The sequence below is a fragment of the Trichechus manatus genome, unplaced genomic scaffold (assembly GCF_000243295.1).
Source record: "Trichechus manatus latirostris isolate Lorelei unplaced genomic scaffold, TriManLat1.0 scaffold00147, whole genome shotgun sequence".
Classification (NCBI taxonomy): domain Eukaryota; kingdom Metazoa; phylum Chordata; class Mammalia; order Sirenia; family Trichechidae; genus Trichechus; species Trichechus manatus.
This window is the reverse complement of record NW_004444083.1, coordinates 4,841,757-4,851,432: the sequence shown is the minus strand read 5'-3', so window position 1 is coordinate 4,851,432 and position 9,676 is coordinate 4,841,757. Positions and strand designations below refer to the sequence as shown.

The 9,676-nt window shown below is 37.2% G+C and overlaps 1 long non-coding RNA gene across 3 annotated transcripts in view; it reads left to right on the top strand.

The window, feature by feature from the left end:
- Nucleotides 1-8,824, top strand: part of LOC111822268 (uncharacterized) — a 148,343-nt gene extending 139,519 nt beyond the window's left edge. For 2 of the 3 annotated variants that reach the window (XR_002825553.1, XR_002825552.1), the window contains one exon: nt 4,931-5,285. This is a non-coding gene — a long non-coding RNA (uncharacterized LOC111822268). Of the gene's footprint in view, nt 1-4,930; nt 5,286-6,380 lie in introns of those variants that run through there. The other variant, XR_002825554.1, reaches the window with a different exon arrangement.
- Nucleotides 8,825-9,676: the final 852 nt, after the last annotated feature.

The window sequence follows — 9,676 nt, the reverse complement described above, 5'->3', positions numbered from 1 at the left end:
TCTATGCTCTGAAATAGCTTGAGTAGTACTCGTACAAGCTCTTCTGTAAATGTTTTGTAGAATTCTCCAGCGAAGCCATCTGGGCCAGGGCTTTTTTTGGTCGGGAGTTTTTTTTTTTTATTACCTTTTCAATCTCTTCTCCTGTTATGGGTCTGTTCAGATTTTCAAATCACTTTGTTGTAGTTCGGGTAGGTAGTGTTCTTCTAGAAATTTATCCATTTCCTCTAGGTTTTCAAATTTGTTGGAGTATAGTTTATCATAATCTATTATAATCCTTTTTATTTCAGTTGGGTCTGTTATAATATCCCCCATTTCATTTCTTATTTGGGTAATTTGAAAGCACTGACCTTTTGGTTGGCAAACGAGAGCTTAACTTCTCTGACACCAGGGCTCCTTTAGGTGGGAATAGCTATTTTAAGTATCTATTTAAATGTCAAATGTTCCATCTTTTATTAAGTTCTAAGATTTGAGTTTGGATTTACGTATATATAGGAGACTTCTTAGACTTCTAGTTTCAGCTTCCTAAGTGCAGCATAGTTTACCAGAGTTCTTCCCTGGGATACAGAAATTCAGATAAAAAGTAATTAATGTATTTGTTTTTATTCTTATCTATTATTTCTGTATGTCTATCTCCTTCAGGAAACTTTAGGATACTGGCTATCTTTTAGGGCATTAATTGGCTATTGTGGGATGCTTTGGACATAGTAGTGTCTTAACCATCAAAATATTACTCTGGTTTCTAATATTTGCTGTAGTTTCAGCAGGCCCAATGCATTTATCAAGGGAACTAGCAGTGGAGGAGCAAGCACCACATAGAAAGAGCAAGGATTAGCTAACCATCACAGCTGGTGCAGATCCTGCTAGTTCTTACACACAGACTGTGATCCCAAAACCAAAAACAAACCCATTGCGGTTGAGTCAATTCCAACCCATAGCGACCCTAAAGGACAGAATAGAACTGCCCCATAGGGCTTCCAAGGAGTCCCTGGTGGATCTGAATTGCCAAAAGGTCGGATTTAATTTTTGAAGCCGGGGCAGTCTTCTCTCCGACCTCAAGTTACAAGAGTAATAGGGGGTGTCTTGCGTTTCAAGGGTAGGCACCATTCAACATGTGCCAAGTTAATGATTTAGATTATTAGCCCCATACAGGCATAGGTGACATTAATTAGATCAGCTGCCTCAGGTTATGTTCCCTGTTGTACTGCTTCCAACTGTATCTAATCTAGCAGCTTCTGAGGATTCAAGTAGCTGATTTATTATTTCTCACGAATTAGTCCCACAATTTGCTCTTGAGTTAGATCTTGTGTGTTTAGTGGATAATCCCTGATCCTGGTTATGGATTTCAGAGATTCAGAGAGTCAATTTACTTATGGGGGGGGGGTGGAACAAAATAATCAATGAATGAATAAATAATAATAGGGATATTTATTGTAAGAAGATACATCATTCTCTTTGGCTTAGAGGTAGAAGAAAACCTCAAAGAAATTATTGCAAGGCCAAGGATTAAAAATAATTTTAACAAGACATGTCTGGGACACTACAGCTCTAGAGTAGCACTATCCAACAGAAATAAAATGTGACCCATTTATATTATCTAATTTTCCTAGTAAAACCCAGAAAACCCATTGCCGTTGAGTAGATTCCAACTCATAGCCACCCTATAGGACAGAGTAGAACTGCCCTATAGGGTTTCCAAGGAGCACCTGGTGGATTCAAACTGCCCACCGTTTGGTTAGCAGCTGTAGCTCTTAACCACTACACCACCAGGGTTTCTTAATTTCCTAGTAGCCAAATTAAATAAAAAGCAAAAAGTAATGGGTGAAATTTACTTTAGTAAAATATTTTCTCTAGCCAACTATATCCAAAATATTATCATTACAATAAGTACTCAATATAAAAAAAGTTATTAATGAGATAGCTTACATTCATTTTTGTACTAAGTTCTGAAACTCAATGTGTGTTTTATACTCACAGCACATAACATTTTAGACTAGCCACACTGTAATTTATATTAGCCCAATCATAGTTGATCTGATATAGAGAAAAAATTATTTGTGAGGATGAAAAGGATAAAAAATTTGGAATATACACAAAGATTGTTAAAATGGATTCATACCTTCCAAAGATCATGGAGATTGCAAAGGATCAGGCAACGTTTTGTTCTGTTATACACAACGTTGCCATGAGTCGGAGATGACTCGATGGCAATAGTCATTGATGAGACTCAATGAGACTATTAATGTTCACCATGCATTCTATTTATCCATGCATGCATGCATCCATCCATCTATCCCAGACTCCCTTGAAGTTAGATTGAGATCATATGGTTAGCTTCTAGCCAATATAACATGGGGAGGAAGCTACTTCCAACATTGATCCTTAAAACCATCAAGTACTATCTTCGAGCCCTCTCTTCTCCTGCCATGGTGATTTGGAGGCCATGTGTTCCAAACAGCATTGCTACAAGATGGACAATGAACACTCTCTCAACCTCTGGCTATGATGTGAGCAATAAATGAACTTTTATCGTGGTAAGCCACTGAGATTTCAAAGCTGGTCTGTTACAGCAACTAGAATTGATTGTTCCATTTGCAAAGACAGGACTATTGCTTAGGTTTTGGAAAGGAAATATCAAGAACACAGGTAGTGATATTAGCTAAATTATAAAAACAAAACAAAAATACCAGTTTTGTTTTGGAGTAAAAATGGTAATCATGGGAAAAAGAAAGATGATGACATTGTGACCCATCAAGAATTTAGCCTTACAAAAAAGGAAGGGAAATGGGATCTCATTGAAGAAGCAAGTTGAGTTTTCAAAATCTTAGCTAAGCTCTGCTTGAAAGAAACACTGAAATATCAGAAGGAAATAGAAATGGAGACCTGGAGGAAATAGATATGGATCCATCTGTTGCAGGAAAAATATGGTAGAAAGGAAAGTTTCTGCAACCATTAAACAAGTCATGATTTATGCAAGTCCTGTAAAAAATCAGATTCTGAGTATAGGTGAGATTTTTGTGAGGAGCTTTTAACTAAGGAAATATTGGCTGTCAACTTTGCTTGGAGAGTTTCCTGTTATAAACTTAGGATAGATACTAAGATCAGGATGCTACAAACCCAGGGTTAAAAGGGAAATGGACAGTAAATCATTTTAAATATACGGGATTGACACCAAGGAAAAGGAAGAGAACTCAAAGAAAACTTGAGATGCCACAACTGCATGTTTCTATAATTTGCAAGAATACAGGAGTTTTTCAGAGATGAAGGTAAGTAGATTCCCAACGTATCTGGGAAGCAGATGTTACCATTTGCCTGCTGGCACCACACAGCCATGTAATTGTGAAACTTAGAACCTGGGTTTTGTCTTTAATTCCCCTATTTTCAATGGTAGTAGAGAAAAATACGATTTTGAGAGTTGGGCACAGAATTTTGCTCAGAGAGAGTATGCTTGTTTTGAAGAGCACATTCATTGGCATAATCAATTTTGAAGACAAGAATCTTCAGTGATAACTTGGATATATTGAGCTGGATAGAGAGAGCAATTAGAACTTTCAGAGAAGATAGCACAATGTGGAAGGTGAAGGAAAAGATGAAGTAAGGGACGAATAACACGGCAGGAGGCAGGAGGTATGGGGAGAAACACTGGACTACAAGAAATTCCTCGTCCTGCAGGACTTTCAAAATGGGGGATGTTAATATTTCATTTTAAAATGTATAGCTCTGTTGCCTAGATTCATTGTCTACCCTTCTCACACTCCCTTATTCTCCAATACTCAGGAATACAGATGCCACTAGGGTTTGGTGTTCAGAAAACAAGGAAACACTTCGTTTCTTGTGTGGGCATATGCAAGGTTGAAGACTGAGAAAAAACTATAGGAATTGACAAGTATAGGACAGATGTTTAGAGTTAAGACGGAACAGAATATGAGAGCTAACTCTGACAGCTTCAGCCACAAGGGATTGGCAGATACTAGTGTGATGGGGGAGGGAGGGAGCACTGGGCTTCTGAAGGTTGTTTGAGTCAATTTGATTTAAATTTCAGGGGGTTTACTGACATTTGGTTTGTCCAATCAGCTCTCACTGATTTTATCTTCTAAAATCTTCGGGATATTATGACTTGTTTCCATTTAATCTGGCTGTGCCCCAGTTCAAACTTCCATTAGATTCTTGGCTGGATTTCTGTAATAAGTTCCTAAATGGCTTTTCAGATTCCTACATTTTTCTCTTCAAACCTCTCTCAGTACTGTAGTAAGAGGGTTGCTTGAGTGGAAAGTGGTGATTTTACTTCTACAAAAGATGCTTTAATGGCTTCTAACCACACTTAAGATAAAGACCAAAATCTGGAACATACTCTATTAAGACCCCAAAGACCTGACTCCTTATTTCAGGTAAAATGGATAGAAGCCACTTTCACAGCAGCAGCATACTGTCTGTTAATCACCTGAGAGATAGGGTCGAGAGAGAATCAACAGTATTCCTTGGCCTCCTCCATCTCCCTTGATTGTATGTACGTATTTCTTTACTTCACCTGCACAATTTTCATATTTATAATTCAGTGACACTGATTACATTTTCATGTTTTACCACCATTATTGCTATCCTCCTCCAAAACATTCCACCGCCATGAACATAAACTCAATGTCCTCCTCCCAAAAAAACTCCCCCTTTCTCCCTCCCTCCCCACTCTTGGCAACCGTTAATAATCTTTGGTTTCTATGTATTTGCTTATTTCATATGAATGAGGTCATACACTATTTGTCATTTTGCGACTGACTTATTTCACTCAGTATAATATTTTCAAGTTCATCCATGCTGTGGCATGTATCAGAACTTCATTTCTCTTTATGGCTGCATAATATTTCGTTGTATGTACACATCATATTTTGCTTATACATACATCTGTTGATGGTCTCACTTGGTTTGTCATTGTTAGCCACTGTCCATAAAAAGGGGATCTTCGCCTGGAGCTATGTCATCAGTTATCTACTATATAGGATCATTTGTTTGCCAACAAAGCAGACCTACCACTCCACATACCTACTTTGGACCCCAGCTTCTTATTTCAGCAAGATAAGAGGTAAGATTTCAATCAATCAAATCTCATTCATGTTAGCATTCTAGATTCTGTAGCTCCAATGATCTACCAGATCATGTTTATTTAAGGCCCAAATTTTGGTCAAAAATACCACCGCAGACTGCTTTTTTCAAAGGGTTGCAATTGGAAAAACTATTGTTAGTATAATGAGGGTTTTTTTTTTTTTTTTTATTGCTCTGACGTTTTGGATGAGATCATCAGAAAAGAAGACAGCACGGTACAGTTATAATGCAGAAGTGTGGTTCCGCTCTGATCAGAAAATGACAGAGAGAGAGAAGTGACATCCAGAACTTGGGACTGGACTCCCCTGACACAGACGAGCTCTGAGAGAGAATGCATTTACATTATTATTTCCTGAATTGTTGGACACCCTAAATTTACCTTCACCCGTTGCAAATCCTGTTTTCCCCCAAATTGCAACACTGGGTGAACATTAGGATCACCTGTGAGAACATTTAAACACTATTAGTGCTTGGACCCATCTAAAAGACCCAGATTTAATTGGTTTAGGAAAGTGCCCAGTCTTACATCGTTTATAAAAGTCCTCCAGGTGATACTGATTTGCAGCCAAAGGTGGGATGCCTGCCCTAGAGGCAAGGCAGCTGAAAGGCCAAGTTTTGACATTTAAGGGGATGACTGTTGTTATCAGCTTCTGTGGAGTTGGCCTCCGACTTATGATGACCCCATGCACAATGGAACAAAATGCTGCTGGGTCCTGTGCCATCCCCATGATGCACTGGGGATCTGACTGTTGTGCTCCATACAGTTCTCATTGGCTGACTTTCAGAAGTAGATCACCAGGCTGTTTTTCCAGAGACTGATCTGGGAGGTGGTAACGTGCTAAGTTTGGAGTAAACTGTCGTAAGCTGTCACGTTTTTCTTGGAGACCCACATCTGCTTTAAATTCCACATCACATAAAATATCCCACTCTGGTGGAATTACACCATCCCAGACTCCTAAATTAATTTTTATTGTGATTTGTGTTTTTAAGCACCCACCCACCTTGGTCTTGTTATGTTTCCTCATCATGTGACCTAAGAATTGCATATTCCACTAAGACAAATAGCTCATTTGTGAACAAAAATAAGACTGCAAGAGTGTCTCTAGCCTTTGACAACATGCCAGTGATGTAAGGTACTCTTCTGGAAATTCTTGTATAGCAAAACTTACTGTCTCCTTTATTTGGTCCCCAAGAGATGCTAGTGATGGAATTCCACTGGCCTTTGATAAAGAAACTGGATAGATTTATTGGCACTTTGTGAGTTTTCCTTTTTTCATAATTCACAGAGCTTGAAGAACCCTGCCCCAGGTATTCAGAGGACCGAATCCCATCAGGTGGCACTTTATGTTCACTGGCCATTGATAATAAAATGTGTCTTTTATTTTTCTTTTTGGACAAAAGACTTGCTAATTGCCTCATTTTCAGACTGCTCTTTGGATCAGACTATGAATAAGCTGATCAACAAAGACATTTTCAAACCAGAATTCATAAAGTGAGGTGTGTGACCTTCTTACAGAAGAAAGTATTACAGTTTTTCTGGATCAAATGTCCTTGTCATTTGAATAAAAGAGCATCTTCTTTTCTGCCCACCCGGACAAACGGAATTGAGTTGAATCAATCCCCTTTTGATCTTGACATTTTCAAAGTCATGAATTAAGCATTTTGCTGGGGCAGAACCAAATTTTTACTCTCTACACTTGACCTGTGAAAGGTCAGAAGATAACATGCCAGCATTGAAATCACATTTAAAAATTACTTATTACTATTTGCATTTCCTATTATGGTGTTAGCAATTGGGATGGAAAGAAGTGATATGGATTTATAGAATTAATCAGAACTTTCTTAAGGATAGTTCAGCAAAATTAAAACTTAATACTTTTCAAAGGATCTTATTTCCCATGCTGAACATCTGTATATTTTAAACAAAAATATAAGGAAGGTAGGTATTAAAGTATATACCTTATGTAAGAGTAAGTACAATTATTAATATTTGAATTTATAAAATTATATTACAGGCAAACTTTAAGTGTATGTAATTCAGCCAAGGCATTATGCTTCATTCTGGTCAAAAGCCCGGGGGGAATTCAGAGCAAGTGTTATTTCACCCAAGGATACAAATATTTGAAGACTTGTTTTAGTTATAAATATAGGGTAAGGTTATTACTGGAAGCAATAGGCATATAGGACTGAAAAAAAAAGTTTATCTTGTTCCTAGTCTTGAAATGATTTTTAATTTACATTTTAGAAGACAACCCTTTCCTCTCTAACGATACCAAATGCTATTTGTGTAGTAAAAAAAGATAATAATAAAACTTCTTAACTTGTAAAATTGAAAAGAAGTCGGCCTTATTTTGCTTATCCATAGAAGATACTAAAGTTCATCAAACTTAAAAAAAAAAAAATAGTATAGTACCCAAAGCATTGTTAAAAAAAAGATGAAAGGAATGAAGGGATGTCTGAAGTCAATGACCCAAAACCATAGACTGAGTTTGTGGATGTAGTGTGGCTTCTCTATTTTACCTCTAATTCTGGGTTCTTCCTACTCCCACATCCAAAGCTGCCTGGAGCAGTCTTCCATTCTCTCAGTATTTGTCCAAGTAGACACTGTTTCTGGAAAGAGTTTCCCACATGGTTAAGAACAGTTAACTGGCAGTGAGTTTGCATAATTTACGATAATAGGGTGATACAAACCAAGCTTTTGTGTCTGAGATGGTTTTATAATTCAGTAGAAAGTCCACATTATTTCTTTAGTGTCTCATCGTAAACAAGGAGTTCTTTCCCCCCATTCTCTGATTCTCTGTCTACCTCTCTCTCTACTTTTTTGTTGTTGTTAGCAAATAGAAGTGATTGGGTTTGATCCACAGAGAATTTTGTCCAATCCAATTTATCCAAAATTAGAGACCATTTGAGAACACTTGTGCTAGAATGTAGCAAGTTAAACTACTTCTTAAAAGTACTATATGCAATTACTGGTCGTTTAGGAATTAATGAGTTCTATGCCGGTTAAACATCAGTTTTCCAGAAGGTCTTAGTTTTACTTCTGCTTTTGTAATTGCATGCCAGAAAGTTGGCATGAGGGTGCAAACATCTGTATTACAGCCTTCCCGTTCTGTGCTAGTTGGAGAATTTAGTAGGAAAAACTCTCCACTTTGCTTTGGAGCCTGATTCTGCCACGTTGATGTATAAGTTTTCACTTTCCGTATGTCTGGGAGGGATGTAATTAAATTGCTTCTTGAAATAAAACAATGGCAGAAAAGAAAAGTCAGATATTGAGTCCTTGCTACAAAACAGGCAATTTAATATGTGTAATAAATTTGCAAAATGAAGTCACGTTCAGATATTGCAGGGTAAAAGTATTTTTATATTGTACATATGCAAAGAAACCCCAAGATTTGGGCTTATTTATCAGGAAGATTACTTTGAATTTTGGAATATTCTTTGAAAAACCATACCAGTCGCCAACCTGTCTTAAACTCAAATACACATATCTTAAATTAGTAAATAATAATCTGTTATTACATGGATAATGTGCAAATGGATGATTCAAGTTCTTAAAATATTTTATTTTAATAAATAAAACATGACCATTATGAACAATTTTTACACTATAATTTTCAAAGTAAATAATTTTCTGAAAGAAATAGATAAGTAAAAGCAAATTCTAATTCAGTCCGTCTCTGCCTAAATTATTGCTGTTGTTGTTGTTGTTAGGTGCTGTTGAACTGATTCCGACTCATAGCACACAGTATAATACAATGATACACTGCCCGGTCCTGCATCATCCTCACAATCGTCGCTATGTTTGAGTCCATTGTTACAGGTGTCAATCCATCTCTTCAAGGGTCTTCTTTTTTTTTGCTGAAACTCTGCTTTACAAAGCATGATGTCCTTTTCCAGGGACTGGTCCTTTCTGAAAACATGTCCAAAGTACGTAAGAAGTCTCACCCTCCTCCCTTCTAAGGAGCATTCTGGTTGTACTTCTTCCAAGACAGATTGGTTTGTTCATCTGGCTGTCCATGGTATATTCAATATTCTTCACCAATACCATAATTCAAAGGCATCAATTCTTTTTGGTCTTCATTGTCCAGGTTTTGCGTGCATATGAGGTGATTGAAATACCATAGCTTGGGTCAGATGTACCTTAGTCCTCAAAATGACATCTTTGCTTTTCAAAACTTTAAAGAGGTCTTTGGCAGCAGATTTGCCCAATACAATATGTCATTTGATTTCTTGACTTCTTCTTCCATGGGCATTGATTGTGGATCCAAGTAAAATGAAATCCTTGACAACTTCAATATTTTCTTCATTTATCAGAATGTTGCTTATTGGTCCAGTTGTGCGGATTTTTGTTTTCATTATGTTGAAGTGTAATCCATACTGGGGCTGTAGTCTTTGATCTTCATCAGTAAGTGTTTCAAGTCCTCTTTGCTTTCAGCAAGCAAGGTTGTATCTTCTGCATATCTGAGGTTGTTAATGAGCCTTCATCCAATCCTTATGCCCCCGTTCTTCTTCATATAGTCTAGCTTCTCTGATTATTTGCTCAGCATACAGATTGAATAAGCATGGTGAAAGGATATAACCC